Below are 7638 nucleotides of genomic sequence, written 5' to 3'. Positions count from 1 at the left end.
TGGACAGATTTGTGCCTCTGTACACTATAAATGGGTTTGAAATGAATCTTCCCTAAATAGTTCTCCAAAGACTTCCTTCAAATCTCACCGAAGATTTTCTATGGGGTCCAAGTCAAACAACTGTGCCAGCCACCTTCCAGGACTCCTTCTGACACGGAGCCTTGGTGGACTTGAGGTATGCTTGGTCTCCTAAGATTTCCTTATACTTGACTGATCTTGCACTCCACACGTTGCAGGTTTCCAGTGCCAGAGAAAGCAAAGCAGCCCCAGAGCACCACTGAGATTGTCTGCTTGTGAAAAACCTGTGAAGCAAATTCCGATGTGAACGAATGATACAGTTGTGGTTGGAAGTTTACAGTCACTCATCATGAACATAAATATAAATATTGAGATTTCAGTGATTTCTTTAAACTGAATTTTTTCCCTAAAAATAGGGAAAAAATGGTATACACATTTTTAATGTTTTGGGTGTCAAACATCTAATTATGGGTTAAATGTCCTTAACTTTTCGTAGCCATTAACAAGCTTCTGGCAGAATCAGTTTGAATCTAGTTTATCTGGCGTTTTAACACAGTCCACATATTCTTCGTATGATTTAGGCCAGGACTTTGGGAAGGCTGTTACAAAAGCTTAATGTTAGTCTGCTTTATCCATTCCATAACCACCTTGTGTGATGTGTGACTGTACTCTTTGTCCTGTTAAAATATCCAATTGGGGCTAAGTTTCAACTGCTGAAAAAGATGTAGTCATCAGTACCATTACCATTCTTGACAGTTGGCACAGAGGTCTTGGGGCTGAATGCCTCATTTTGCTCATTTTGGCCAAACGACTCAATCTTTGTCTCATGTGACCGTAATTTGTCCTCCAGGAGGCTTTTCTTTGTCCATCTGGTCCTCTCCAAACTTTGGTTGGGCTTGAACGTGCTGTTTTTGGAACAAGAGCTTCTTTCTTAAACGACAGCCTCTCAGTCCATCTACTAGCTTTTCAGTTGCGTTCCAGACGCCTCTCAGTAACTTTGAGAGATCTTGCTGACTTGTGTAAATCAACGGTCATCCCTCTCAGATTTACACTGAGCGCCATGGACTTTCACATTTGTCAAACTAATAAAGGCAGTCAAACAAATTATTTTAATGTGGACATAGAGAAGCTAACAGTGGTAGTAAATCGTGGTCACTTATAGGAAGTAAAGAGGTCTTGGCCCTAGAACATTAAAAGACATTTTGGAACTAATGATACAGCTTGTAGCAAAATGGCAGCTAAATCAAATTAATGGAAAGAGACAAATTCAAACAGAGACAAATTAATGAAGAGAGAACAAAATGTGTGTAGCATAAAAGAACACAGACAGCAAATAGGGTCAGAGAGGATTCTGTTAGAATGTGCAGTGTGCTCTTCACTCTGTTCACCCCTCACAGGCACTTGTTTTTATGAATACTACGTCAGATCAGCTCATTTGATTTATTCCTGCTAAATGTGATTAGATGTTTGCTACTTTGCTTAGAAATGTACTGTACTGCCAGTAGACTCTAGCAATACTTTCCCACTTTTGAATAGTCCCTCATTACCTGAATATAAAAAAGACCAGGTGGAATGTGTTGCCAGGTCCCAGGGTCTACAATATCTTAAACTATATATATTTACATTTAGAAAGCGTCCAGTGTTAAGTTTTTATTAGGAATAACAAAAGGTATTGCTAAAAATACGTAAATACCTAATATGTGTAAATTTCGTCAGTTTAGAAACACAGTTTCTACATGAACTTCAGCTTTTTGCAGTTTATGTAGGGTTAACTAACTGCAGATTTACTCTCCCAGCAGCCATTAACTCTACTTTCCCTCCAGATCATTCTCGCTACCCACATTAGACCTCACTTGACCTGGACCCCCCCTCCCCTTCCCTATTTTGGAGTCTGGTCTTCTAGAATCTTTGCTTTCCAGAAGAATCTTAACCTCTCGTCTGTCCTGAGTTCCGGCCTTTGGTCACCAGGCCCTCCGCTTCTTCCAGAGGATTATGCTGAAGATTCAGGGGCGGCTGGAGGATTAGCCGAGACAGATTAAAGTGGCCATCCTCAACCTGCTAATCCAGCCATCTGTCAGAAAGCAGGCAAGGCTCACCGGGGCTGCCCCATGCTAGCCAGCTCCCTTCTTCAGCCTGTTAATTAACAGAGTGCAGAGGACTTAACTCTCTTTCTCCCTCTATCACACACACACACACACACACACACACACAGACCACAGCCCTCATCTCGGCTCTGCTCACTGAGTGCTTTACAAGGACGACTTTGTCCAAAAACTTTAAAAATGGAGGAAACTTATCTACTCAACCATCCCGGAGTGAAGAAGAAGATTCTGCATGGGGGCCGAGGTCCTCTGCCTCACTTCCCAAGCGGGACGAAGGTAGGACACACTTGAGCTCAGTCGTGTGTCAGCTTTTAAATGGGAGAAATGACGTCTATCAAATAAAGCCTAGTGATAAAGGTTTTATGAGACCTTTGTTCCTGGATGGGTTTACGTCTGACAGTTTACATCGATTAGATTCTGTTGTAGATAGTTTTTATTGGAGGATAAAAAAAGCTGCTTGGGTTCTATGTGGTGACACAACATTTGGCCCATAAAGCAGCTAAACAGAAGTTTGGCAAGCAGCGGGTCTGAACAGTGGCAGCACGTGTCTGCTTTTTTTTCTTTCTGTGCCTCTCTCTACTTGCCTTGTCCAGCCATATGGCCTCGGGCCTGGAGATGATGACAAACATTTTCCACGACAATGCCAAGATTAATCTCTCTATTCAGCAGCTGTGTGCCTCTCTTCCTGTGTGTGTGTGTGTGTGTGTGAGAGAGAGAGAGAGAGAGAGAGAGAGTGAGTGTATGCTTGCTCTCATTCTGTCGAGGTGCCTGCATCTCGGCCGAGTTCAAACGGACAACGCATTAAAATGACTCATTTCAGTGGGGGCCATGTCGGACCAGAAATAACTTCTTTTCAAAACACAAAGGAACTGGCAGCGAGAGAGACAGTGTGTGTGTGTGTGTGAGAGAGAGAGCGCGAGAGAGAGAGAGAGAGAGAGAGAGACCCCTGAGCTGCCACCATGACACTCAAAAGCATTAGACACTGTGGTAGACACAGTATCTAATGTGTGAGGAGAAAGCTGGAAAACAACAGACTACCTCAGTTCCCCTGATATGGCCTAACCACCCACCCCCCTTCTCTCCCTCTCTGTGCAAAAAGTTGGTGTTCCACTTCCAGACCCTGTTAGACAACTTTGAGAGAACGGTGATTGACGACAGTCGCAAAAACAAGCACCCCACTGAGATTTTCGTGGGGAAAATGTTCAAGATGGAGGTGTGGGAGGTGCTCCTAACCTCAATGAGGATCGGCGAGGTGGCGGAGTTCTGGTGCGATGCCATCGTAAGTGCAGTTAAAAAAAAAATCCCTCACCACTCCTCACTCCACCACAACACCTTCATCCCCCCTCAGGAACCGAACAGGGAGTCTAAATAGGATCTTAATTAGCGCTCACATAAGGATGGAGAGTTTTCTCATTCATATGCATATGAGACAACCTCTGGTGGCCTCCTACACAGACTACATATTAATACATCTGCAAATGATTTTTTCCTGTTTTTAGTACATGACAAAACAAAGACAATTACTGTTACCCCTCTGCAGTTCAAATGACTTCATTGGTTGGAGTTACATCAGCATATATATATATATATATATATATATATATATATTTATATATATATATATATACATATATATATATATATATATATATATATATATATATTATTGACTTTTTATTGGCCTATGAAGTTTTTTATTACTACTTTCAGTGTACTTACTGGGACCCAGTTGGTCTTCTTAATTGGGCCCCATTGTAACAGCCCACCATAATCTCACATGGGTCCTATCTAGGCCCCAATGTGCCGTAACCCGTAAAAAATATTTTTTGTTTTGTTTTGGGGTTTTTTTGCTTTTCTGGTATAAAAATGTCTTCAGAGTAAATCTCAAGATTTATCTGTCTCATGTTATCATATTTGCTGTCACAACATGCAAATTCACAGATAATTTTCTTCTATGGGAACAAAAGATGGCCAGCATGTTCTACTTGAAAGTATTTAACTACAGTCAATGTTACATTTTACCCTTTGTTAGTTTGCCCTGTGTGTGCCCTACTTCATTGTTCATTATTTGGTAAATTAAGTTTAAGAAATTTAAAATCCATGTAGTTAAAAACATCTCATATGTATTTATATTATCATTTTTAATATTGCTCAGCATACAGGCCTTTATCCAATCGTCTCCAAAGGAATGCGGCTGGCTGCTCAGGGGAAAGACCCTCTGGAAGGACAGAAGCACATGTGCGGTATGGGCAATGTGTTCACTTACCACTCCACAGGCTTCCCTGAGCTTGATGAGTTGATGAGGGAGCCGCAGCCTCTAATCTTCATCATGGAGCTAATCTCGGTAGGACAGGTGTACACGCACACACACACACGTGCACACACACATGCTCTTCAACACAACCATTTTATATTACAATCCCACTCCCCCACCTACAACAGATTTCTTGCTGCTGCACAAACCACTCAAGGCAGAGCACAACAGACTGCTATGCAATCATGCGATACACACAGGGGAGAAAAGCAGTTTCCAATCCTCAGCCAAGCGCGACAGGCTCTCACTCTCCCCTCTCACAGTTTTTTCCGTGTACCCCGCTCAGGTGGGTGACCCTCTCTCCTACCACCGTGAATCCTGGCTGATGGACAAGGATGAGAAGATGAAGGCAGTACCCTCTCTCCATCTCCAGGGCAACAACCTGGTCCGGCAGGGCCGCTACCGTGAGGCCTCAATGAAGTACAAGGAGGCTGTGCTGCTACTCCGCGTAGTTCAGTCCAGGGTAAGGCAGGCAGGGAGTGCTAGAAGAATTACCAGTAAGGAGAATGGGATCCACAGTTCTGAGGTTTTTGAAACCAATATTGGTTGTTCTATTGCTTGCTCAAAAAACTCTTAACAGGAGTAAAAGGGCTCCTTTCAGGAATTACCACTTTCCAATGTAATATTGTTAAATACACTATACAGCCTCTACTCTTGTGAGAAGGCTTTTTGCTAGATATTGGAGCTTTGCTGAGAGGATTTGACTGCATACAGCCATAAAACAGCAGTGAGGTCAGGTACCGTTTTAGTTCTGGGTCACCAGTGGCATTTTTATCACTCCAGGGAATCTTGTAACTGTAGCTGAAACACAGCCTCCCTTTAGTCAGACAGAGTGTCAAAACTTGCAGTGGAAATGTAATGTTTAGGAATGACCAAGTAAACTTTCTGACATTAATTGGCTTTGCAGACAATCCACAGAGGAAAAGGTAAGGACCTAAAAAAAAGTACTCAGAGTACTTAATGCAAGAAAGCCCACCAACATCACTGCGATAAAACAGTTTTGTAAGCAGGACTGGCCCAAACATTTGTTGGGCAGGCTTGACCACCGGTTACTTAGATATTTAATGTTAATTTTGCTCAATGAACAAAGGTAAAAAAGATATGTTTTGTGCATAATTTGTTTAACATTTACATTTATGGCATTTAGCTGACGCTCTTATCCAGAACGACTTACAAGGTTACTTGTATTACAAAGGTAGGCCAATGTAGTGTTAGGAGTTTTGCCCAAGGACTCTTATTGGTGAATCGCAGCATAGTCACCCAGACTGGGAATCGAACCCCAGTCTCCCATGTGGTGAGGTAGCTCACTAGCAGGTAGTGGTATTATCTGTTGCACCACACCAAGCACTTTAACAGGGTTCTCTAGTTTCACTACTTGAGTTCAATGTAAGTAGAAATACAGTTCACAATGTTCTAGCAGTATTGTATATGTGCCATGTAATCATGTCAACATCCAATGTAGTTCTAGGGTGGATGTCTAGCAGGAGGCTGCATAGGGTAAAACAAGGAAATCATATAAGCCTAGAACTATAGAGGACAAAACCTACCAAATTAAATATTACAAAAATTAATAAAAAAGGAAATAAATAAGTAGCTGGCTAGCTATTTAAATAAATAATTAATAAGAACATAGAGGTACACATAATTGAATAATCATGGATAATCACAATATATGTCCATGCACAATATGTATATATACATATTTTCTGTTGTTTATTTGTTTGTTTTTGACATAGAGTGGTAAAAATACATGAACCATTATTTCTCAGTTGGCCTATTTTATTTATTTATACCTAATTATTTTTTTTCTCTAAATGCCTTTTTGGAAGTAATGCATTTTCATGGGGTCCTGGGGTAATTCTTTCACAGGAGCACAGGAGCTGAACCAAAGCGGTGGTTTGATTATTTTAGTCTCGTCTGGAAACACATCATGTTTTTCGAGGCAGATGTTGCCTCACATTGAAAAAAAGGGGTTTGGCTGCCGTTATGCATAGATTTAGTCTGCAAACGCACATATCCAATGACTCCTGGTAGATAAACTTCCTGAATCATAAAAAGTAAACTTTCCAAAATTAATAAACTTTCAAAAACACAGAATAAAAATTTAACTGTTAAACTTTGCTTCACCGCAAACTGAAATAACAGCCAGTGTCTCTTCATGTAATTTCTCCCTCTGCTGACCTCCGTGAGGAGCCCACGCACAAGGGCTGGGCTCCGCCTCTCACCTGAGGCTTAGCTCCAAGCACACAGGTGCAGTTCATTAATGGACTGATTAGGACTCCACTTAAGCTCCTTTGGTTGGCGTGCTAGTGTGCAGTTTCTGTGACACTACTCAATCTCGATGGGCTTGTGTTGCTAGGTTTGGGTTACTCGGTTTTTAATGCTGCTTGTTTTTGCTACTGGAGCATAGATTTGCCTTTGATGTGCCCTTGCATGTTCTGACCATGAGTTTTTCCTTTGTCCTAATAAAGTCCTTATACACATGCAGCCTGCCTAGACCACTCCATCACACTTCCATCAGTTGGACACAACTGTTGTGAAGGTGATCATGTGACACCACGGGTGGCAAAAAGACCAAAAGAGTGCCAGTGTTGGCATTCAGTGTAAATGCTGCTAAAACACAAGAACATTAAAAATGGGAAGGAGCTGTTGTGCCACTGACTGTACAAACAGATTCAGCAAGAATTCAGAGCTCTTCTTTAACAGTCTGCTGAAAACTTAAAAGAAGAGCAACTAATGTATTGCTGCAATTCGCAGAAATAACTGGAATCCAGGCACACGTGGAAGTTCACTGACTGGTGAAGTCCTGCTCTGAAAACTGGTGGGAAAAAAACAAGCCCACCATAGGAAATTTAGCGACATTCCTAAGATTCATTCACTCGACTTTGTGCTCAAAGATATGAGGCTTTATCCTTTAAACGTGTGATTTGAGACTCTGTTACCTGGTGTTTTTGGTGTTCTCTTACTATCCTAACTATTTTTACTTTTATATTCCACATTTATTAACTCATGTATTTATGATTTGTTTCTATGTATATTTGTTTAAATGGATTTCCATTAATGTTTTGTTCTTTTTATTTTGGCATATGCTGTCCTCCATACAGAACATTCCTCTAGTACGTAGCAATTTTTCATAGACTTACAGTGTTATGCTTTGCGCTGTGCAGGAGATGCCAGGAGATGAGGACTATATTAAACTGGGCA

Source organism: Salminus brasiliensis, chromosome 19 (genome assembly GCF_030463535.1).
Source record: "Salminus brasiliensis chromosome 19, fSalBra1.hap2, whole genome shotgun sequence".
NCBI lineage: Eukaryota > Metazoa > Chordata > Actinopteri > Characiformes > Bryconidae > Salminus > Salminus brasiliensis.
The sequence above is the reverse complement of the archived record's forward strand: the minus strand, read 5'-3'. Positions refer to the sequence as shown.